General features: G+C 36.0%; 1 protein-coding gene and 1 pseudogene across 3 annotated transcripts in view; both read right to left on the bottom strand.

Annotated features, from left to right (window-relative positions):
- Positions 1-26,718, bottom strand: part of TENM1 (teneurin transmembrane protein 1) — a 548,130-nt gene that overhangs the window by 346,837 nt on the left and 174,575 nt on the right. The window lies entirely within an intron of this gene.
- Positions 4,574-4,687, bottom strand: LOC123323572 (annotated as a pseudogene).

The raw sequence follows: 26,718 nt of genomic DNA, 5'->3' as shown, positions 1-26,718 counted from the left end.
AAACAAACAAAAAAACTAATGCTGTACTGTAAGGTGATTGACATAACAAAATAAAATTAAATTAAATTTTAAAAATTCTGTGTTAAATGTTATTATATAATATATGATATTGTATGTTATTATAATATATTTAATATGTACATATATGTTGATTAAATTAGAATTCAATTACAAAGTTTAAAACTATACATTTGGGAGGTTAAAAGGGCATGATTTTGCCCCAGTTTACCTTTCTATATTTCATTTTCCCCAGCCAGATTGCAACATTGGCCATTCAAAAGACACAACTGGTGCTTTCCATCACTGAATCTTTATTTTCATACCTGACTTTCCACTCTGAATGCCTTTTCATCCCATACTCTGTCTACATCTCACTGTTCCTCTGAGGTCCAATACCAATGCTATTCCTTTCGAAAATTAAGCATTCCTTGAAATCTAAATAAAGAAGCATTATTTTTCTCTTCTGACCTCCTATAGCACTGTATTCCTCTTATGCTCTCGGCATCTCCTAAGACATATGAAGCTAGGTGGTGGCAGGAAGAGAAGTAGATGGTCACATAAAATATCAGACATGAGGCCAGTCACTGTGTCATACGAATAGCAGAACCCTAGGCTGAAGATTCACAAACTTGTACGACTGAGGTTTCTAGAGCTGGATCCATTTTCAATCTTTGGAGATGCACGTTTACGATAAATCCTTACCACCTGAGCTAGTCTGAGCAAGTCGCTTCTTCACGCAACCAAAACAGCTTAACATTGTGCCTCGTATCTAAATACTTGTTTTACCTTGCCTAACAGAGCAGAAATTCTTTGAAAGGCAGTGCCCATGGCTGCTTCTTTTTCATGACTCTTATAGCACCCGCAATGTGACACACAGTCAGTGCTCAATAAATGCTTGCTGTAAGAATGGAGTAAACTGGACAACTGATCATCAAATTACATTAAATTTCAGGTCATTTTGGGTGAGGCAAGAGCTGAACACAGGCAGTTCATAATAATATTTTACTAAACACTGCTTTTTCAAATGAATGGCTTGCCTGTCTCCCTCTTCACTGTTATAGATTTCTTCCTATTAGAGCTCTGCAAACGTGTTTATGACATATCTTTGCCAAAGGCTAACTTCAGCAGCGGCACCATGTATCATAAAAGATATGTCATATAAGCAAATTACACAATATGAAGCCATGCGTTCCTCCCATTATTTTAACAAGCATCTTCTCAGTTTAAAGGGTGGTGATCTGTATCAGGTTCTCTTCTGAGAGGCCAAAAATGTAAACTTACTTGAACTAGTGTCACTGCTATCTCTTATTCAGAATGGGAAACACTTTGTCAACCTTATTTTCAGATATATCTGGTGTGACCAGATACCCTCAAGGAAATTATTTTTCAGGAATGAATTTGAAAAATTAAAAGGTTCACCAAAGTCACATGAAATATATAACAATGAAGTATAGTTTCATTTTATGAATATCACTTCTCTATACCTATATAGTGTTTTATGGTTTGCAAAGCACTTTGAAATATCTCATTTGCTCCTTATAACAGGAGTCTGTGAGATAGACACGGAAGGCATCATCCTCACTTTGTATATCAAAAAGTGGAGAAGTCAAGAGACATTACCAAGGTTACAGAGATGGTAAGTGGTTGAAGAGAAACTAGAAAAAGACCCCAAGTCTTTGAACTATTCTATTTATAACAATGTTTTTCAAACTTCTGGCTGTGACCAAATGTTGGGTCATGAAACTGATTTTGACTAGCATCTAAAAAATGAAATAGAATAGAATACATCATGGAGCATCAGCTCTATGATTTCACTTTTCAGTGAAGTTAAGAATTTATTTGGTAAAGGTAAGAATTATCTCATAAAACTTTTGTTTCAGTTTTGTCTATTATGATGTAAAATGTATTTCTAACTGTGTGAAATGGTGAGAAAAATAAATGGGAAGTCATTGATCTACATACCATGGTCGTCTACTAAATTATTAAGTTGCTCAAAAGTAATTTATAATGACCAAATCTCCATGTTATTGGTTTTAACATTAAAATAATTGGGATACTAAAAATATATTTTCTGGCCATCCTTGAGTTAGTTATGAATTATGTAGGGTAATTTCATTGTTTGACCTCTTTTAAGAGTTCTACTTGAATATTATATTTAAAAATTTAGGGTTTCTATATAGGCACAATACTGGTTTTATTCTGCTTTTATGGGGGAAAATGCTAATCCTGCTTTATAAATAAATCATCTTAGAAAATCTTTACCTGACTTAAATATATCAGGGGAATGTAGAAAACACTGACTATAGATAACACCTTGAAAGTTAAGCATTGGATTCTTATCAAAAAAAGAATATCTGATATTTCTGGAATTTATTAACAACTTATTTAATTTATATATTATCAATGAATAATCAGAATGAGTGAAGCCACAGCTGTTCTCTTAATTACAATTAATGCAGTGGTTATTCATTGCCAATAAGATAGAGTATGAAATTCTTAGTGGGGCATATAAATGGCGGCAGCTTCATCTCCCATCCCTCCGCTTCACATAGGCCATGCACTTCCATGTCTCTAAGGCATTGTACATGCTTTTTGCTTAGATGCCATTGCCTCCCACCTTCCTCAGTGAAGCTGGGTCTTAAAGGATGAACCCAAGTCTTCTAGGCAAACACAAATCTTCTAGGCAATGTTATCCCCTCTGTGATGGCTTTATCCATTTCTTTTTCTGTGTTCTCACATACTTTATTACAGTTATCAGAAATCTCACAACATTAGAATTATTTCTTTGTGTAAGCTTCCTTACCTAGGCAGTGAGGTGCTTGAGACTGAAGTCTCTATCTTGCTCATCTTTGCATCCGCGGTGTCCAACACAATGCCTAGGTAATAATAGGTACCCAATTCTTTGCTAAATATGTGCGACATATTTTTTAGTTTGAATGGACATTGACAAATGCAAAACATACAGAAAGCAATACACATGAGGTCACAAGAATGTCTATGTATGTATGTATCTATCTACTCTTTTTCACACTGAAAGCTTCGTTTTTTTAAAAATGTGTGAATAGGGTGCCTGGGTGGCTCAGTTGGTTAAGCGACTGCCTTCGGCTCAGGTCATGATCCTGGAGTCCCGGGATCGAGTCCCGCATCGGGCTCCCTGCTCGGCAGGGGGTCTGCTTCTCCCTCTGACCCTCCTCCCTCTCATGATCTCTGTCTCTCATTCTCTCTCTCTCTCAAATAAATAAATAAAATCTTTAAAAAAAAAAGTGTGAATATTAAAAGACTACTTTAAGAGGTGAAAATTATCTTTATATTTATTATTCTGTGGTCCATACATTAGCAAAAGAGCTGGCTGATTTGGTCTGTTCAAGCCAACACTTAATCAAATTGCTGACATCCTTTTATCTGATTATGTGCATGATACAGACCAAGGTATTTTTATTTTATTTTCCCACAGGCTGAGATGATGGTTTAGAGATACAGCCTACATGTTAAAATTTTCCCTCCATATTTTAGTCATCACTGTATTAAGAAAAAAAATAAGAGATAAGGAATTTTTTATTGATAGTTGGGTCATTTTAATACTTTGTGATATGGTGCCATTAAAGTTTCATTTATATTCCTATGGGCTTTTCTCCTCACTATTTCAGCTAATAGAGTTTGAAGTCCCAATGTGTCTATATCACTCCTTTGAGAGATTTTTTTTTTAATTGTTGTTCTGAAAACACATCACTAACTTCTTCAACAGATAAAACAGAGGAACCACAGCTGGAGAAGTAGGAACATCAATTTACCCTTCATAACACATAAAATTATACTATGATTGTAGAGGAAGGCAATATTTAATTGACAGTTATTCTAATACATAAATGTATTAGGACACCATCTGTTTGAGTGCTCTACTGAGTATATCTATGCTACAAAATATTTTCAAAAAATATATGGTAGGCTCACATGTGAATCTGGGAGAGAAATACTTTTTTATTTTCTCGGTTTGAATTATTCACACAGTTCTCGCTTGTATTACAGTTGACTATTTACATGTTTAACCTTCAGTTAAATAGGAAGCTTAGGAAGGTATCCAAATCTTACTCATCTCCAGATTCCCAGAGTGGTCAACACTCGGTTGACACATAAGAAGTGTTCAGCAAATGTTTATTGGGAAAAGAAATGAATATATTATTGAAACTGTGATGTTTTGAACATTTCCTAGAGGAGCTACTTGATGTTTTCTCCTGTGTTATAATTCCACAAAGACAAAAACCTCACAACTTCTTTCTTTGTTTTTGAAAAAACATGGCAGTAATGGCAGAGAGTGAAGTTGGATTATTCTTAAAATACAAGACAATCTTTCATAGCATTCTAACCCCTTGGCCTCCATGTGTGAAACATTTAAACCAAAGGTAAAAAGTTCAGGAAATATCTGAATTTGTATCTTCAACTAAAGATCAAACTGCTGGATAGTAGGAAACATTTTGGTGATTAATCCATTCACATGTCCAGTATTGCACACTCAGAGCCTCAAGAGTCTAAATGTTAGCGATTGCTTTCAGGTTAACTTGTGGAGATCACAAGTGGCTTCCCTGCCTTTTCAAGTCGTCATGGCGGCGTATTGGGAAAAGTTTTCAATTAGCAATAATCGCGCCTCGGATAAACCTCATTGGCTACGATACTGCCACTGCGCAAAGCTTCCCTGCCTTTTCATTTAAACTTTAGGGTAACTTAGGATTCGTTGTTATTTTATATTTTGAGATGTTAGCTGGTCATGTATATTTTTCTTTTTCTTTTTTTCAGAACCTTATCTTCGAGGTTATTAAAATCCTTGTTAAATAACTTTTTTTGATAATAATAGAAATTATACTTACCTAGTATAAAATAAAGCCATGACAATAACAAATATAAGGAAGTATTCAGGAAAACATACTTTGTCATCCGATTCTAACCAACAAAATATTTTTAATGAGTGCACATCTATTAAAAGAATCCTCAAGATGCTGTAATTATTATTCATTTTCTAGAATTGTTTCACCATGAAGCTTTATGCTTCTATGGGGACTTTAATGTTTATGTTTTGTGACGGCTGCATTGACTATTAAAAAGCAATTTGGCTGACATTTTAGGTCTTTTGTTGCCAGTTTTAATTGGATTGTTCATCAAGCATCAACTCCCCCGTTAACTGCAAAAATTTCAGGCCAACGTCAGTTTACAGTAATGACTATTTAATGATTTTATCCTGTCAGTATGCAAGCATCGTATAGATATATGCATGATTAGTTTCATATCAAGACCTGTAATTAAATAATTGAAGCTTAAACAGAATGGATATCAAACATGAACACATATTTAATAAAGACTCAGAAGCTTATCAAAATACTGATTAACAATTAAACTTGGTTTTAAGTTCATCTGTGTTAGTACACTTATGATATCTTTAAAATATTTGTATAAAGTTTTTGCCCAAAGTTAAAAGAAATTCTCTTTAGCACAGCAGTAAATACAAGTTCTCAAAGGGTAATTTATATCTAATGTGCGCCTAACTGCCTGAGTAAGAAAACCCATTTTAACTATTATTTTATTTGGAGAAAACAATTAGCCAAAACAGAAAACCCTAGAGTAGCAATAAATACTCTTATCAATCAGATAAAATTCTAGTCCTTAAGAAGCTGACTTAATTGAATCACTATATTGTACACTTGAAACTAATATAACACTGTATGCTAACTATACTAGAATTAAAATAAAACATTGACTTATATATGCCCATACTATGAGGTCACCCAGTTCATGTAATGGAATGTTAGAACTGGAAAGGGCCTTGGTGACCATCTATTTTAACTTCCTTATTTTACAGTATTGAAGTCCACATGAGTTAAGGGATTTGCTTAAGGTCATATAGCTAGTTAATAGTAGACTCAAGAGAAAAATCTAGGTCCACCATGTGAACTTAGTATTCTTGGGGAATCAGAGGGTAAAACAGTCTTTTATGTATTGGTAAATTCCTTTTCTCTGTATTCCATTAAATTCACACTTCAAAACTAAAAACAAACCAGGAAAAATAAAATAAGATGATAATTGAGAGGGAGGCAAACCCTAAGAGACACTGAACTCTAGGAAATGAACTGAGGGTTGGTGGAGGGGAGGTGGGTAGAAAGATGGGGTAATTGGGTGGTGGGCATTAAGGAGGGCACTTGATGTAATGGGCACTGGGTGTTATATGCAACTGATGAATCACTAAATTCAACCCCTGAAAACAATAATACCCTATATGTTAACTAAATGAATTTAAATAAAAATTTAAAAAATCCCAAACCTGTATATAGAGATACACACTGAGAAGCTTCATTTTCTCTTCTTTCTCCCTCCACCTCATTCCCCCTCCAACCCTTGTAAGTAACCATTTTTTACCTAGTTTCTTATTCATCTTTCCAGTATTCTTCTTGCCAATATACAACATATGAATATATACTATTATTTGCTCCCTTTCCATATGCCAAATATAGTACACCACATACACGTTTTTACACGTTGGTTGTTTTCACTTAAAAATACATCTTATGATTGCTTCACATCACACAGCATAGAAATCTTCCTTGTCATTTTTTCTTTTAAGCTGCATAGTATTCCCTTGCATGGATACTATAGTTTAGTCAATGTGTTTATCAAATTATTAACAACTATTTGAAAATGTTTTAGATGCTAAAAATTATTTCACTTTACCTATGAGAAGTATTTATCTGTATAATGGAAATGTAGAAAATGTAGTTATTAAGGTGAAGGCTAAACTCCAGTGTAGTGTGCACAGTACTGAAGAACAACTAAAAAAACCATTACTTTCTCTTTGATTTAAAGCCCTAGTCCTAAAGCTCATTGTATAATTAAGATGTTTTCCAGGATTTACTGGTATGGGTAAGTAAAAATACATGCTATTGTGAATTGTGTCAGACAGTTGAATCACAGACCTGTACCTCTGAAACAAATAATACATTATATGTTAAAAAAAAAAAAAAGATAGCAGGACAGGAAAAATGAAGGGGGGGAAATCGGAGGGGGAGATGAACCATGAGACACTATGGACTCTGAGAAACAAACTGAGGGTTCTAGAGGGGAGGGCGGTGGGGGGATGAGTGTTATACACAAACAATGAATCATGGAACACTACATCAAAAACTAATGATGCAATGTATGGTGATTAACATAACATAGTAAAATAAAATAAAATACATGCTATAATGAAAATGGTCATAAGGCAGCACATAGAAATTTTTACTTTTATGCTATGTCCAGTAAGCATAACATTTCAAAATCCTTCCATCTTTAGTCTAAATAGATCATACTACTTGTCTCCTGCTCATGGTAATCCACATGTACCCTGCATTTTAAAATAGTTGCATTTCACATTGGAATGGAAGGCCTGCCTATGTTGCGACTGCATAGTGAAAGACAATAGGGAGACAGGCCAATTAAGGTAGAAGCAGACTTCTTATTAAATGACAGGTCTTAGATTCCCATTTCATGAAACATGTACTCCTGCCACATGCCAAATTCCCATTAACTTCAAGAAGGAATTATGCACAGAAGAAATATGTAGGCTGAAGAGGGCAGGATAAATTAGTCCAGAGCAATCCTTAAATGTCAGTTTAAAATGCAGTGAATGCTTTAAATTATGTGTAGTCATGTTGTTTGGATTGAATATTATCCACTCACCCCCTGTCTCTGACCACATCTTCAAAATGAATGGGGCAAAAAATTGCTTGAAATAGAGAAGACACATGAACAGCTCAATTTGGAATTGTCAGTTAAAATGGAATCCAAAGGTGTGAGTCACGAAAATGTAGATTCCTTAAAGGAAACAGCTTAAGAGAAAGAAAACTGTGCTTTCCCTCAGCATATAAAATATTTACACTTAAGATAATGACTAGAAATATTTTTAAACTCTATTAATTCAGCCTAATTCAGAAAGTCAGGTTTTATTAATTGTAAAGTCCAAATCATACTTAAAATATAAGCGTGTGATAATTACCTTCAAGTGCCCTTAGGATTCGTTGTTGTTTTATATTTTGAGATGTTAGCTGGTCACCAATTTAAAAACAATAAAAATGCCAACTGTATTCTTATTATTGCTTTAACATGTGTAAAATAGTTTATGCTCTTAAGCAGGTGAAACAAACTGTCTACAATCTTCATAGTACCCTTTCTATGGGATATCTCAGGGTAAGTTTCAGCTTAGTTCTGTCAATATGAAAATAAGTTTTAAATTATGAGACTTTGTTATATTAAATTAACTCAAAAATTGTCCCTTAAATGTAAACACTTTTAAAAGCAAATCTCTAATTTAGAATAGCTACTTGGTAGATAGCCATTCGAAATCTCCTTTATAGAAGCTCTAAAAGAATATTACAATGTACTGTAAAGAATATTTTTACCAAAAAGTTGATGTTGGAAAGCTTGATCTATGTCATTCTCTGTCAATTACATAAAAAATGAGCTTACTTTTATTTTTGCAAATTATAGGGACATGAGTTTACATGAACATTTGCCACTAGATGGGACCTTGGATCTGTGATAATAATCTAGCAGCTGACTGCCTTTCATCCAGTTTTACAGGACTCAGGAACACAAACCTTCTTAAGAAAAGTAACTCTTGGGGCACCTGGGTGGCTCAGTCGGTTAAACGTCCAATTCCTGATTTCAACTCAGGTCATGATCTCAGCATTGTGGGATCAAGCCCCCATGTCCAGCTCTGTGCTGGGCTGGAGTCCGCTTGAGATTCTCTCCCTCTGCCAACACCGCCCCCCCTTTAAAAAAATGAAAAAGAAAAGTAACTCTTTATTGACAAAATAAAACTTTATAACCTGCACAACTAACCAGCTGGGTCACAGCAGGTTATTTCCTCACCGTTTCTTAGGAGATGATAGAAAACAGGTTAACATTTAGAGTGAATTCCTTGAAACAATGGCCTATGCTAAAAAAAAAAAAAAAAAAAAAAAAGGAGCAACATGACTTTCTAGTACTCCTTAAAAAAGACATCTGCTTTTCTTCCAGTTACACAATGGTAAGCTTGGTCAAAACATTTTCCAGCATCTCGATGCCTAGCATATCTGTGACCTCCTGTAGCTGCCCCCCAGAAGCACTATAGTTTTCTCTGAAGTCAGAGATACCAAGATTTTTTTCTAATATCATGATTTCTTAAACTATAAAGAAAAGGTGTATTGATGGCAAGCAAAGTTTGATGCTTGGAAATCAACCTAGAGAGAGACAGTATAGAGTAGGAACAAAGAATTCAGCTTCTGGAAATAATGACAGACTAGAAAACCTAAAACGTTTTACACTACAAAGCACCTAAAAATGCTAGGTGAACATATCATTCATCTTTTTAAATGAAGAATGACACTCAGAAGTTTAAAAAAAAAAAAACCCTAGAAGCCAAAACCAAGGTGGGAATTCTAAATAAGAATGGCATGCCCAGAATTTGACACACAGCTCCTTTGTAAGTGGGTGATAAAAGAACATGGGCTTTTAAGGCTAAGGTGAAAGAAGCAAGACACAAGGATCTGAGTTATTGCAAGGCAGGAAGTTGCAATTGAGACCTGCCTATGTTGCCTATATATGGACCTTCAGAATGCGACACTTCAAAAAAGGGTATACTAGAAAAAAATCTGCCCATTGGCACAAGAGGACGAAAAGAATCCTGTCTGTTCTGGATTGGGCTCTGGGTAAAAACAATAAAAAAGTCATTCCTGAGAATTCATAAGTATGGACATAGATCATGCAATGAATTAGGGTTGAGTTTACACTTTCTGTGTGGTTTAGCAACTACCAATATGAGACATTAGTATGGAAGTATCTGGACACCATATGGAAGTATCTGGACGCCTTGGTGGAGGCAACTGCAAACAAGATGACAATCCAAAGTTAAAAATTATATGAGGAAATAGTCCACTTTAAACAAAAGCCGATATCCTCAACAAACTATAAGATTAGATCCCTGAGAATAGCAGGTAATAGTGCCATTGTTTAGAGACCATAAAAAAGCATATTTAAAATGGCCAAACAGAATGTAACCATAACAATAAAACACTATTTGTAAAAAAAAAAAAAGATCATGTAGACTTTAAAAAGAATAAGAATTCTAAAACTTAAAAATATAAAATCAAATAGCAAAACTCAATGGAAAATAAAACACAAAGAGGAACTTAAATTGCAAGTAAGGCACAAATAAACTAAGAACTAGTGAATTTGAATGCGTATCTGAAGAAATTACACAGAATGTAGTGTAGACAGATGAAGACATGAAATATCTAAAAGATGGGGTAAGGGTCATGGAAGGTAGAATGACATAACACAATACATATCTAATAAAAATTCTAGAAGCAGAAAATAAAGAAAATAGGAAGAAATGATAATGACAGAATTTTCCAAGATTGATTAAAGAATCAAAAATGAGATTGTGAGAAAATTCTCAGATTCAGGGAGCACAACTCCCACGCAGGATAAATAAAAGTAAATCCACACATTAAGAACATATGAGGTAGCCATGAAAATATACCACCCGGACCTGTTATGGGTGCATAGTTGACCAACAACCCCAATCCCTGCCTTTCTGAATCTAGTACTAGGTCCACCTTAAGGCCAGACTGTGGTCTACTTCCACCCAATGGATGAACATGGTTTGGGTATTAATATAGGCCATTCCTGTAAGATGGGGAAGTGTTTTAATGGTAATTTTGGTTCTAGGACTCTCCATCAGCCTGGCCAAAACTTTCTTGGATCCACATAGTAGTCTGAAACTTCTCCTCCTCATTTTTCTGTCCCCCATAGATGTCAGAACCTGAAGATCCTCCCTGTCTTCTCCTGTTCCCTCTCTTTTATTCTTCAAAGAGTCTTCCAGAAAACTTGCCCATCTAATCCCATCTTGACACCTGCTTCCTGAATGATGTGAATTAGCACAACATCAAAGAGAAAGAGAGACTTAAAACGCTAAATAGAAAGAGATTACCTATAATGGAACTATAATTAATTAGACTGACAGCAAATTTCGCAATTACACCACAGGAGCTGTAAGATAATGTGTGGCAAGCCTGTTGATTGCCTATCCAATAGCCATTAACCTCTTTCATATTGCTAACAGAACCCTTAGTTGTCCAGGTATGAAAGATGTGCCCCACCCCGAGTGCCATTACTAGTTCAAGCAACTAGAATATTACATTCACCTTTGCCAGTGACTAGATTAGAGGGTGGGCATGTCACCCAGTTCTGGATGAGATGAAGTCTGAAAGAGGTTTCTGACAAGATTATTCTATCTGATATATACAGAGAGATATGTAAGGAAAAATCTGTTCTTTTTTCAAGCCTTTGGACATTGTCATCATTAGGACATGATTTTGGAGCTGTTAGCCATTTAGCAACCATAACATAAAAGCCAAAAGAGTCAGAGAGAAGCTGATTCAGAGCTCTGATATATTGAGCTGCTTAACTGATCAACCCTGGTTCTGCCTAGGTCTGGATTGCATGTTATGAGAGAAAAATACATATCGTTGTTGTTTAGGCTGTTATTTTGAATATTCTTGGTATATTCCTTGTATCAGGAAGGGTTCTAACTGATAGTTCATGAGGCAATATTTTCAAAATGCTTAGAGAAAAATGTCAATATTGCATTCCACATCTAGCGAATTTGTTAGTCAACACTGAGGGTGAAATGAAGACAATTTTCTACAAGGATGGAGAATTTACCACCAACAGACCCTTGATGAAAGAACTATGAGAGGATGCACTTAAGTAAGCATAAAACTGAATCTAAAAGGAAGGACTGACCTGTAAAAAGGAATGGTGAGTAAAGTAATTGATAAACACATGGGTAAATCTAAATGAGCACTGAATGTGGAAAATACTATAATTTTGTGTGTTAAGAAAAAATGGAACCAAAATAATTGATAATAATTACATGTAAGTGAAGAGAGGATGATCCATATGAAAGCATTCTAAGCTCCATTTATTGTTTAGGAAAAGGGTAGAGAAACTTATTAATTTTAGACTTCAAGCCAAATAAAGATGATAAAAATTTAAGGTAATCTCCTAAAATAACAGAACTAAAATGAATAATTGCTAGTAAAGGGAGAAAATGAATAAAATAAAATAAATTCAATAGAGGACAGTAAAAGATAAAAATTTTAAAGCAGTGATTATGAGAGAATGAAAGAGGGCTATAGTCAGACTGAGTTCAAGCCTTAATCCCAGTTCTGCTACTCACTAGCTGGGGAGGCCTGAGTAAGTTACTAACTACTCTGTACTTTAGTTTCTTCAACGTAAAGTGAATATAATAACAGATTCTATGTCATAGGAATTTTTTAAAGATTAATGCATTAATCCACAGGAAGTATTGAGAATAGTGCCTGGCACATGGTTAGTACTCAATAAGTTATATCCATTATAGCTATTATTCACTGTTGTGAGAGTACTGGTTTAGCCAAGGAACAGAATGTAAAAAATACTATTTCTTTCAAAGAAGTAATAAACTTTTCTATGACTACTGGCTGAACAGCATAACAAAAATACTTCCCTGTTTATGTGCACATTTATTGAGTTAAAGTTTTACAAAATTTGATGAGTAAATATTAAACTCAACTTTTTTTATTTGTCACAAATATTTCATAACAGGAAAATAAAAGACAACATAAGGGGGAGATGGCAACAGAGCATAAGAAACGTATCAGGACGTGCTGGAAATTAGATAGGATGGACATACAAATATTCCATTTCTTTCAGTAAGCTTTCTGATTCATTTTCAGTGATATGCCGCTAATTTGAAAATACAAAGCTCCTCTGCACAGAGGAGAAAAACAGAGAGGGATCCATTCAAGCAGAACTCTAGAGTTCATCCTCCTCAGCTTCATCGTCACCTTCACCTTTTTTTTCATATTGTGGGCTTCCTTCCCCTTGAAATTTTGTTTGAAGAAAGGGTTCTGCAAATAAAGTCTGAGAACCATCCCTCCCATTAGTGCTTTCCCCAGTCTTCTTGATGATGAACCTTCTGTAGCTCCCTCAAATTATGACTATCACAACAGCTCCCTCTATGGGATAGCTTGATATCAGTGTTGGTGCTTGATGCCTTTTAGTGATCTTATGTCTGGGTTCACTACAGCTGCACAACAGGGAGCTTAAAGTATTGTGTTTAATTTCCAATACCTTTCCTGATAACAATTAACATTTAAAGTAATGTGGTGTGGAATATTCTTTCTTATATTTATGAATTTGCTCATACGACCATATAATTAAATATTGAAATTCCATATAATTTAATATTAAAATACTTTAGTATTAAATTATAATTCTATATAATTTAATACTAAAGTATATTAATATGAAATTATAATTTAATATTTAACTGAAACAATTAAATATTGTATGAGTCTGTAAACTTTTTCTGTGAAGGACCAGATACTAAATATTTTAGCCTTTGCTGGTCATATGGTCTCTGTCTAATTATTCAACTTTACTGTCTAGCACCTAAGCAACCATAGACAATATGTAAATGAATATGTGGCTCTGTTCCAATAAATCTTCATTTATGAAAACAGGCGGTGGGCCAGATTTGGCCCAGGGGCCATAGTTTGCTGACCCCTGTTATATTGGCTTGGTTTTCATTACCCAGTGGATTCATTTCACAAAACAGAGTTTTACTACCAGGATTATTTAATCATTCTCTTAAACTGCAAAATATTTTTGTTCGAATAAGTGGGACTTTCGTTAAAAATTTGCTTTTGAGGACTGAAGTAAATGTTGCCTTGGTTTTTCAATATTCTGAAGGTACTTCAGCTTAAGAGTCAAGGGGATGCATTTATATTTCCAATATATTCAGAGCCATAAAAAAGTGAAAGAAGGAATTTCATCTGTCAATGTGAGTAAATTATATTCAACTCAATCACCTCCAGGAAGATTATTACAAATTTTACATTTAAATTCATAGATAGCACCTAATCTGCTTATAATTTTGTTGACAGCTGAATTTCTGCTATTTTATCTACCTACAGAGAAGCCCTTGAAACTCGAGAATCTATGTGGTTTTACTGCAATCCTTGAACTCATTTCCTAAAGAGTCTGTGAAAAAATTTGAGTGAAAATTGTATTTTTAATTAGCTGCCATTTTTAATTACCCAAACAATTCATCTTCATTTAAAAATATGGATACCATCAGGGTCACTGTATAATGATATGCAGATTGCACACTATACAAGAGTGCTCCATTCCAGGGTGTGCCATTCATACTGGGGATGCTATGGATCACTGAGGATACTGAAAACCTATAGACTTATTAAAACAGCTTTCTGGAAGATGGCTATAAACAGTCTTATTCTAACAACCAATATTTTACAGTAATTTTCAAATGGATTGTAACAAAGTATCTTGAGGAAAGGTTGTTGTTCTTATTCACGTTTTAAAGGTTATTTGGTCTAGTTGTGGCTTTGCATTCTCTGAGGGAATTAGTCCCTTCCTCTAATAATTGTAAGTCCTCTAATAATTATTGTATCTAACCTCATCTACAAAACTTCAGCAAAGATAGGAAACCATGAAAAGTTTATACTTCTCTAGTCAAAGGACATCCATTTTTACTGGTCTCTTTTTAAAATGATAGGTCAGAAACACCAAAAAACCCAAATAATCCAATTAAAAAATGGTCAGAAGACATGAAAACACAATTCTCCAAAAAAGTCACACAGATGGCCTACAGACACATGAAAAGATTGCTCAACATCATTCATCAGGGAAATGCAAATCAAAACCACAATGAGATATCACCTCACACCTGTCAGAATGATGAAAATAAAAAACACAAGAAACAACAAGTATTGGAAAGGATGTGGAGAAAAGAAAAAAACCTGGTACACTGTTGGTAGGGATGCAAACTGATGTAGCCATTGTTGGAAAACAATATGGAGGTTCCTCAAAAAATTAAAAATAGAATTACCCTATAATCCAGTAATTCCATTACTGTGTATTTACTTAAAGAATATGAAAACACTAATTTGAAAATATGTAAGCACTCCTATGTTTATTGCAGCATTATTTACAATAGGTAAATTATGAAAGCAACCCAAGTGTTCATTGATAGATGAATGGATAAAGAAGATGTGGTATATATATACAATGAAATATTACTCAGTCATAAAAAAAGAATGAGGGGTGCCTGGGTGGCTCAGTTGGTTAAGCAACCAACTCTTGATTTTGCTTTAGGTCATGATCTCAGGGTCGTGAGATCAAGCCCTGCGTCAGGCTCCACTCAGTGGGGAGTCTGCCTGAGATTCTCTCTGTCTGCCTCTGCCCCTCCCTCCCCCTCTTTCTCAAATAAATCTAAAAAAAATGAAATCTTGCTATTTGCAACAACATGGATGGATCTTGAAAGTATAATGCTAAGTGAAATAGTCAGAGAAAGATAAATATCCATATGATTTCACTCATATGTGGAATTTAAGAAACAAAACAAACGATCAAAGAAAAAAAAAAGAGATAAAACAACAAACAGACTCTCAACTATAGAGAACAAAGTGGTGGTTACCAGAGGGAAGGTTGGTGGGGGGGATGGGTGAAATAGGTGAAGGGGATTCAGAGCACACTTATCATGATGAGCACTGAGTAATGTATAGAACTGCTGAATCACTATGTTATACACCTGAAACTAATACAACCCAGTATGTTAGCTATACTGGAATTTAAAAAAAATGATAGGTCAGTAGGCATAGTGCACACTTTTCTCATACATCTCTACTGCAGTGATTTTATCATAGTGACCATAGAATAAATATTTAGATCATATAGGGATCTCCAAGAAACTCATAGAGTATTTTCCTAGCCATCTTGTTATTGTTTTCAATGTCATATTTTATGTTTCCCCAGTACTTTTATTATTTATTTATTTATTTATTTTTAAAGATTTTATTTATTTGACAGAGAGAGACAGAGTGAGAGAGGGAACACAAGCAGGGGAAGTGGGAGAGGGAGAAGCAGGCCTCCCGCCGAGCAGGGAGCCCGACATGGGGCTCGATCCCAGAACCCTGGGATCATGACCTGAGTCGAAGGCAGACACTTAACGACTGAGCCACCCAGGTGCCCCTCCCCAGTACTTTTAAATGTGTTCCACTGAAGGAATGGTTTTCATTGTGTTTCAGGAACATGTCTTAGGGACTAGGATGGAGGTTGGAGCTTTGGCGTCCTCGTTTTCACTTTTACTTTTCATATACATCGGAGTTGCACATAATATTGGTACAAAGGGAAGAAGTTTTCAAATTGTAATATGTAGAGAACAGTTCCAAACACAATTCCCTGCCCTCTCTCCCCCAGGAAGTATGACTTTACTTGAAAGATGCTACTAACACCACTGGTGGCAGTAGAAGTTTCCAATCTTTAAAGACCTCATACTTGGTAATTTCCACAATACAATCTCTAATTCTCACAAAAATCCTACAAGAAGGTAGTTGTTACTATTCACATTTTACAGACTGCCATAGACGGAATGTTTGTGTCCCTCTAAAATTTGTCAGTTAAAACCTAGTCTCCAGTGTGATAGTATTAGGGAGGTGATTAGACCTTAAGAATACAGCCCTTGGGGCACCTGGGTGGCTCAGTCAGTGAAGTGGCCACCTCTGGCTCAGGTCATGATCCCAGGGTCCTGGGATTGGGCCCCGTATCAAGCTCCCTGCTCAGTGGGAAGCCTGCTTCTCCCTCTCCCATTCCCCCTGCTTGTGTTCCCTCTCTCGCTGTCTCTCTCTCTGTCAAATAAATAAATAAAATCTTTTAAAAAAAGAATACAGCCCTCATAATGGAATTAGTGCCCTTAAAAAAAAGACTCCAGGGGCGCCTGGGTGGCTCAGTCATTAAGTGTCTGCCTTCGGCTCAGGTCATGATCCCAGGGTCCTGGGATCGAGCCCCGCATCGGGCTCCCTGCTCCGCGGGAAGCCTGCTTCTCCCTCTCCCACTTCCCCTGCTTGTGTTCCCTCTCTCGCTGTGTCTCTCTCTGTCAAAATAAATAAATAAAATCTTAAAAAAAAAAAAAGACTCCAGAGAGTTCTCTCATCCTATCCACTATGAGGAAACACACCGGAAAGACAGCCTATATGAACCAAGGAAGCGGATTCTCACCAAGCACTGGATCTGCTGGCACCTTGATCTTGGCTTCCCAGCCTCCAAAACTGAGAAAAAGTGTTTGTTCTTTTGTTGTTTGTAAGCCACCCAGTCTATGGTATTCCGTTACAGAACCCCAGATGGATTAAGACACAGATGAAGAAATAAAGTCTCAGAAAGGCCACCCTGTTAGTAAGTGGTAAACCTGGAAACTAAACTTGAGTCTGTCTGGCCTCAAATATTCACCCTACCCATATATTGTAATGTAAGGTATTTATTAGCAGGAAAACACCAAAGAGGATTAGATATCCCTAGTTTTAAAAGATTATCAGTGTGGATTAGGGATTGAGTTCATGGAAAATTGAACTACAGAGCCTAAATTATAATACTTATTTATGCATAAATATACAAATGATGATAGATACAAAAATTCCAATGAAACAAAATTACATTTTCAAACTCTGCCCAAGTGTTCATTTCTTAAATTATTATCTTATTCTGAAATATTTCAGGTTAAAATTATTACCCTTCAAGGACCAAAGTGTACTTACACATTTCAAATAGTAAATTTCACTAAGAAAATATGGTTGTTAGCTTTTAAGAAATACAGTTCTGCTCCAGTAAGAGATAAACCATTGGTGATTCACATCACACAAAACTTTATTTGTTGCCTCAATCTGATTTTCAATTCAAGATGGTATTGGTGATACTATTATTTCAGTTAGGCATCTCACTTGAACAGAAATTGGGACTCAGATGGCTTCTATCAGTGAAGGTTTGCAATTGTGATTTAAAGCAACCACATACACCTGCAAATGACTTTGTAGCCTTAGGGGAATGCAAAGTGAGTTCACCAGCAGGGACAAGCAGAGCTTTCAACTACTGATGGAAAAATCATTATTTTACCACCTCTGTTAATTAGTTAAATGTCTGAAGTTGGAGAGAAGTAAACTAGACACACTAGAAAGGACTATGAGAATAGTCCTGGGGATAGAATCCAACATTTCTGAGCACCTGCAAAGGATTAAGTACTATGGTAGGCAAGAGATATCAACATAACCTAGTCCCTATTCTCAGGGAACACTACACATCTCACCCACTCACCTGCCATTTCTTTCTCTTTTTGCATTGAAAAGACCTTCCTTCCTCCCTCTTTCATCTTTGGTTTGTGTCGTCTCCTGCACTCTTATTCCAAGACAAGTTCAAGGGCTTCCCCCTTTATAAACATCTTCCTGAACAGTTTCCTTGTGCCCTAACTAGACCATTCTATCATTGCACTTGTTACACTTTATCACACTAGCTGGTTTACCTGTATGTTAACCCTATTGATCTTATTACTTATTTCCATTAAGTCCCTCAAAAGCAAGTGCTGTGCTTTATTTGTCTAATTAAACAGCTAATATTTCATTCAACAGATATTAATTGACCTTTTATGAGCCAGAGAATACAATTATCAAGCACACCATACACTTAATACATAACTTGTTAAATGAAGAAATAAAATCTGATCCCATGTACTCCTGATCACAACTCCCCTCCTGAATATCTCTAGCACTCTGGGTTCAGGTTGTGGTGAATTAATTTGTGTTGTGGATATATATAAAATTCTCAAGTTGTTCTTTGGGTGTATTAAAGATTAAAAACTCCTTGAGCAAAAGGGCTTTATAAAATATTTGTTCTTATTTTACTATAGTTCTTAGTAAAGGGTTCTGATCAATTAACTGCTCAATAATTATGAGTTTAAGAAAGCAACTTTCTACTTTTGGATAAGCATTATCAGTATGAAATAGAGAAATTTACCGTTCGTTTAGTTGATCGTGTCAACAACCTCCCCTTCCCAAAATCTCAGTCACCAAATCCTACCTCTGCAATGTATCCCTTTTACCCCTGCAGCAAATGCCTTGGGGGCCTCATTATGTCTCACTTGAACTATTACAACAACCTCTTACCTGTTCTTCCTGCCTTTAGTAGCCCCACCTGAATCCATCAACACTGCAACCAGAATATACTTCCTAAAAACTAAATCTGACTGTGCATGGCATAGACTACCAAGCTGTTCACTAAATCCTTTCCCTCTTATAAGGAACACAGACCATATTTTCCAGGTTTTCTTGCTAGGTCTAGACATATGACTGAGTCTAGAAAATAGAAGTGTTGAGTACCACACTCTCAGGTCTGGTCCATAAAAAACTCCCATTTTTGCTCTTCTCCCTTCCCCTAGTTTCATGTACACAAACAATGGCAACTTTTCAAGCCATATGTAAAAGACAGTGGAGCCATAGGATGGAAAGAGCCTGGGACCTGGGTGAAACCTTGGAGAACTGCCTAGTAATCAAGAATTCTCAAGTTGAATTTAGGTGAACGAGAAATAGCTATTTTTGAGCCATTGTACATTTTTAGGCTATTTTGTAACAGAAGGTGGCATCGTCTTTCCTACTGTACAATGTTATTCCTCTGGTCAAAATCCTTCATCCATTAGCTATCATACTCTATGCAGATCCTTAGAATGATAGGTATAAGGTCTTTCATAATCTAAATGTGAATCACTCTACTGGTCTCATTCTATTTTTAATCCTTACCTCCCACTATCCCATGGTCATATTCCATACCCTTTGCTTAAACCATAGTAAATTTCTTGGCATTCTCAGAAGAAAAAAAATACTTTAATGCCTGCACCTATGCTGTTCCTTCATCTTAGAATCCATTCTCTTTCTTCTGTCCCATACCTAAAATTCTTTTTATCATTCATAGTCCAACTCACATTTTATCATCTCTGAGACATCTTCTCTGATCCTCTTTGTCAGAATCAATTGCCCTCCCATTGCCACTCCTATAACACATTTAAAAAATCGTATCATAGCATTAACTGTATTTCTAAATTGATACATAGTTTAACTGTATTCATATGCCCATTTTCAAAACTGGATTGTATCATCTTGAGGACAGGGATTGTATCTCATTCATTCTTATAACCCCCAGCAATTAGCATTGACTCTTATATGCAGTAGTCACTTAAGAAATATAGGTTGAATTGGTATTACTTGGATTCATATAGCAAGTTAAGCTTTTCAAAGTATTTTTCATATGTATATATATGTTATTTCATTTTTATGCTCATAATAATTATGTGGAATAAAATAAGGACAGTTAATTAATTATAAAGTACAGTTAACTACAGAGTACAGTCTAGATCTCGATACCCTGACCCTGGGCATGAGCATGGTTTAACCACCTCAAGGAGGAGGAAAAGAAATTAGTTAGGTAAAGCTACCCTAACCATAAAAATTCATTCATAAAAATGACCATGCAACTTTCTTTATGAAAGTACACAACCTGTAAGCATATGCATGTTTGTGTGTATAGGTTGCAGTAGTAGTAACTGTTGTTGTGATAGCCAATTTATTTTAGATAACTCAAGATTTAAAATGACTTGGGAAGATACCCAGGATATATTGTGTGAAAAAAGCATATCATAGAAAAATGATATACAGTATAATCTCATTTCTGTAAAATATATCAGGAAGGACACTCATCTCTCAGGGAGTAGAATGATGAGGAGGTAGAAATTTTTTAAAGATTTATTTATTTGAGAGAGAGAGATCGAGCACACCAGTGTGTGTGTATGGGGGGGGGGCAGAGGGAGATAATCCTCAAGAAGACTCCCTGCTCAGCACGGAGATCATGACCTGAGCCAGAACTAAGAGTCAGAGGCTCAACCAACTGAGCCACCCAGGTGCCCCAGGAGAAATAGAACTTTTAAATGTACTTTATATAATTTTACAGTACTTGATTTCATGAACTAGCTATTATACATAAAGTACTTAGAACAGGGCCTAGCACATATTAAGCATTATATACATGCTATTTTTATTACATTGTTTTTTACAGTAAGCTTGTGTTACTTTCATTTAAAAACAAAAAAAATTAACTTATCATATAAAGAGCAGTGGGAGTTGTCTAATAAGTGAAGAATATAATTGAATAAACTTCTGCCATACCCTTCCCTCTTGCAGATAACAACCACTGGGACAAAATCCAATACAAATATCAATGACCTATAGGCACCGGAGTGTAAGCAAAAGCAAGTAGATTCTGGAGGAGAATCAACACTTGGAAGATGAGAAGTCATGAGTGAGTTTCAAGTTTTTGTGGGATTTTTTTGGACCTGAAAGTAGAAAGCTATCCAAGCTACATAAAGTAACAAAAATCTTGACAGAAAATTCTCAGAATTTTCTCAGAAAACCAGAGGACAGAGTTTAGGCAATTACAGCCACAGAAGATTCAACAGGGAATCCCCAAGAGGAGATGGAAAGATTGAAGCCCACACTGTACATAAACTCTGCCTAAATCTCCAGCTGAGCCTGGAAGCATGCATGTGTGAGGCAGACTCCAACTAAGAATAATAGAACTGAATTGAGATTGGAGTTGCAACCCAAGAGGCAGAGTTTGCTGTTTGAGTCAAAACAATTGAGCTGCTTGCTAAAATAAAAAGAAAAAAAATCAATATTCTTTAGAGGAATATAATAGAATCCAGAGTCTCCACAATGTAACAATCACAATGTCTAAGATACAAACCAAAATTATTCAATATATGATAGAATACAAAAATGTGACCCATTCTCAAGAGAAGAGACAATGTTACCGAGACTCACTCTAAGATAATACAGATGTTGGAATTAGCAGACAAGGTATTTCAAAGTATTTACTGTAACTATGTTCATAGATATGAAGAAAGACATGGTCATAATAAATAGAAAGAAAATCTCACCAGAGAAAAAGAAAATATGAAAAGACAAATGGAAGTCTAAAGTGAAAATCACAATATTTGAAATAAAAGGTGAGGAAATCCAAGTCAAAGAAATACCTAATTCTCATTAGCCTCTTCATATATAACAATCAACCTGCGGGTATTTGCTTAGTTCACCTTCTCCTTTTTCTAAAAACTGTCCAACACTCACAGAAATAAGGCCCCCATGGCACTTACGTAATTCTTCCCCTAATATTTTGACAGTTAAATGTTCTGGCAGTGGGCCTCCAATCCAAGATTTACTAATTGGATTATCTCTTCCAGGATTTTAGAATTGGAACAGAGCCTTAGTCAGTCTTGGTCAGATTTTTAAATTGAGATGTCATGTCTATTAAAAATCAGGGGTGTGGCCCTTTCCAGCCATGTACAGAAATAAACAAACAAAGATCATTTGCAGAGAGAAGAAAACAAATGGGCAGAGATAAATACATGGAGAGATTGAGACCGTGGGAGTTACTGACTTCTTTCTAATTCCTAGTCCCTCATAAGGCCTTATAATGATTTCTGTCCGTGGGTTTTCTGACATAATCTTATATTCTTACAATAAGTTCAGTTTCTCACGGTTTTGTTTGTTTCTGTTACTTGCAATTAAGAATCTTCATTACATAGCTACATATATTTCTATTCTTTGGTTATTCACCTATCGATAAGGTCCTGGATGTGGCAATGGTTCAAGGTTGAGAATTGGAAGCAATATGCACATGAAAATAAGGTACCTTCCCAAATTTAAAAGTAAATGCCATAAATCGAGAAGGGAATTAGGACAAAAATGTAATGAATGAGATCAATTATTTGTAAAAGAAATCCATCCTAAACAATAATCCATGACTGAGTGGTCAATTATTTCAGGAATAGCCAGATGAGATTAAATCGACATGCTAAGAGTTATAGTAGTTTATCTGAAGAAAGAATGTGCTATCAGAAACATGAGAGATAGAAAAGGGGAATTATAGAATTTATCATTGTCCCCCCCTTACCCATGTTGCCAAATTAAGGGGGTCCCCTGATTCAAGAACCTAAGTATCTGGTATTAGACTATCATATACCTTATACCGGAATATTAAGCATTTGATCCTTTTTTTAAGATTATTTATTTATTTGGGGAGGGGAGGGGCAAAGGGAGAAGGAGAGAGAATCTTAAGCAGACTCCCTGCTGAACACAAAGCCTGACTCGGGGCTCTATCCTAGGACCCCAAGATCATAACCTGGGCCAAAACCAAGAGTCAGACACTCAATCAACTGGCCCACCAGGTGCCCCAAGAATTTGATCTTCTAAACAAATTTTTTTCTTTCTCATATCCATTGTTGTTTAGAAACCTGGTTATCATTTGACTTCCCATGTAGCTTCCCAACAGGAAATTAATGCTCAGACCACTGACAAAAATATCTTAAACAGCTTGAAAGCTATGTTTCATATTTTAAATTAATTAGTTGACCTACTGGTTTTATACATCAGCCTCTTATAAGGGTTTGGTTAAGGCAAGGCAGACCCCTGATGATCAAATAACTCTTGATGCTGTAAAAAATAGAATGGACTTGGGGTACCTGGGTGGCTCAGTCGGTTAAGAGACATACTCTTGGTTTTGACTCAGGTCATGATCTCAGGGTTGTGAGATCAAGCCCTGAGGTGTTCATGGTCAGTGTGGAGTTGGCTTGAGATTCTCTCCTTTTCCCTCCCCCTCTGCCTACCCCCTGCTCACGTGTACTCTCTCTCTCTTTAAAATAAATAAGTAAATAATATCTTAAAAAATAGAATGGATTTGAAGTACAAAATAGTGGAACATGATAGTTATATCCCCAAGAGGCCCAGATTTGCAATATAGTATTTCTAGATAATAATTCTATCTTGTCATTCTCTGTAATTAAAATCCACATAGGTGAAATTTCAAATTATTCCCAAATACTGTGCTTTATTCAATAGTGTTAAAAAAGAAGCAACAGACTAAAAATGGAGTCACTCGTGCTAAGCCCCAAGTCACCAAACCAAAACTTAATACCTAACCTCATTACAGTTTCAAACTTCCCCAGCAATGTAATCTTAACTGGTCAGTCTGGAATTTCCTGGTCAGCAGGGGTGAGGCAATCTGCTTTTTCCTTGTCCTTGCTCCCTTCTGCCTATCAAACTCCCATTTTTAATAGCTCTTCAGAGCTCCTTTCTATCTGCTAGATGGGATGCTGCCCAATTCATGAATCACTGAATAATTCTAAACTAGATCTTCAAAAATTTTTTAAACAGATTTGGTGGCAGAAACCAAAGTGAACTTCAGAGTGAGATCCAAAGTAAACTTCTGATGGCATTCGGGGACAATGACAAACAGAGGCATGGTACTCCATAAACTCTTTGAGTTCTCTGTCTTTCTCGCCATTTCCAAGGGCTATAAATAAGTTCCTCTCAGTTCTGAGTTCTTTCTTTGTGTCTAGCTCCTGATCTAATTGGCGTTCCAGTTCCCAAATTGACTGCAAACCCCAGCCTTTGATTCTGTCACAAGATCAATATGGGAACTGTTAGTGGCACTTCATAGTTACCCATTTATGTGGAGCCTACAGTCCATAGTCCTTATTTGTTGAGCTCTGCTGTTTCAATCCTTTTCCCAATCCCCAGATTCCATGATGGGAACTGTTGATGGTTCCTGGCTGGAATTGGACTAGATCTGACTTAAGAACTGAAATGGACCCAGAAACAGAATGGGTCAGATATAAGCTGGAATGGGTCTAGTACAAGGCCTTGGGTAAACAAAAATTTAAGTAAAGGCTATTGCTAATGGAAATCTTGGAAGCAAAAAAAGCTGCAAAATTGGCGGGCATGGATTGAGCATGCAAAAGCTGTTATGCTGCCCACATAACTCAGACTCCAATATTAAGATAATCTGGCCATGGAATGGGTTTGATTGACACTAGGCCACTTGCCAACCTCAAGAAAACTTCCCTGCAACAAGGCACACTATAAAACATCACACAATTCCTGACTCAGCAACATAGCCTTTTTTGGTATTAGTTTAGCTCTGAGAGACCCCAAAATAAGATATAGATAGATAGATAGATAGATAGATAGATAGATAGATAGATAGATAGATAGATAGATGATAGATAGATAGATAGATGATAGATTTTAAAATAGGATCTTTAAGTTCCAAAGGGTGCCCCCTTCTGGCACACCTGCTTATTTTATGTCTAAGAACTTGGTCCTGGAAGCTATAAATATCTACAAAAATGGCAAAATCCTACTAAATACAATGTAGAATTACAATGGCCACTATTGGAACTGTTCCAGTTAGACAAGATCATTCACTTAAGAAGTGCATTTGAAAGTAAGGGTTTCTGAATCAAACAAATGGGAATGGGACACTTACTTTAATTGGTATGCAGAAGATTTCAAAAGGCTTCAAGAATTCCAAAATAGCTTCATTAAAAGATTCAATGCAAAAGACTAATAATTAAGGACATAAGAGGTACCTAAAACAAATGGCTATAAGACTAACATAACTTCTATTGCTTCCCTCTATCTTCCTTTATTTGAGTACTCATTCTAGTAATCCTGAATTATCCTTCTACTCTGAAAAGGCTATGCAATCATAAACAAAAGTTGCTACATTAGTGGCCTTACACACACCATATCTACCTTTGAAGGATGGCTCCCATATGAGACCCTCCCAGAGCTTATGAGGAGACTCTGAGAGATTTTCTGGTCAACTCTTACATTATTTCTTTAAACAGCTAAGGGGAAAATAAAATGAAAAGTAGTGAAAAACCTTGTCAAATTCTGAGAGATACCGAAGATACACCCTCTACTTTAAACCCCACTTGAAGCCTGCAAATGGGACCCTGGAAAAACTGGCAGAAGCCATCTAAGGGTGAGTATTCTTACCAGAGTCAGCTTTCCCAAATCTCTGTCTGTAGTACCCGATAAAGAGAGGAAAGTAAAACATCTTTTGTACCCTTTTTGGGAATGCCTCTTAAGTCCAGGGGGTTATTTAATTCTGCCAGAAATATTTACTATTTTGTCCCAGCTGAAAACTGACAAGATATTTTAAAGAATTTTTAAGTAGCTCTGTGGTCACAAATTGGTAGGTGGTATTTAGAGCCTGATAGGATTTTTTTAGGCCTTCATCCCTAAGTTGAAATAAAACTATGTACCCAGAGCAGAGAAAAAAAAGCTTTCGAAAGAATCTCTGGAAGGATTTACTAAAACAAACAGCTCTAAATCCAAATCATACCAATCTTTTGATTTCCACTTTAGTTGGAAATCTTCACCCTTAAAAAAAATGGTAAATTTAGGATAATGTAGTTGGATGGGTACATGAACCTATGATGTCATTTAGGCTGCAACCCAATTCTTTGAGGAATTGAGAGCAACTGTCCTTGTCTTAAAGATCTTTTTATTTCATTTATTTATTTATTTATTTATTTATTTATTTATTTATTTATTTATTTATTTGACAGAGAGAGAGACAGCTAGAGAGGGAACACAAGCAGGCAGAGTGGGAGAGGGAGAGGGAGAAGCAGGCTTCCCGCTGAGCAGGGAGCCCGATGCGGGGCTCGATCTCAGGACCCTGGGATCATGACCTGAGCCGAAGGCAGACGCTGAACAACTGAGCCACCCAGGTGTCCCAAAGATCTTTGTAAAACTAACTGTACAGCTCTAAGACTGTTGAATCACAGACCTGTACCTCTGAAACAAATAATACATTATATGTTAAAAAAGAAGAAGAAGAAGAAGAAGAAGAGGAGGAGGAGGAGGAGGAGGAGGAGGAGGAGGAAGAAGAAGAAGAAGAAGAAGAAGAAGAAGAAGAAGAAGAAGAAGA

Source organism: Neomonachus schauinslandi, chromosome X (genome assembly GCF_002201575.2).
Source record: "Neomonachus schauinslandi chromosome X, ASM220157v2, whole genome shotgun sequence".
Taxonomy (NCBI): domain Eukaryota; kingdom Metazoa; phylum Chordata; class Mammalia; order Carnivora; family Phocidae; genus Neomonachus; species Neomonachus schauinslandi.
This window is presented reverse-complemented; position numbering and strand designations above follow the sequence as displayed.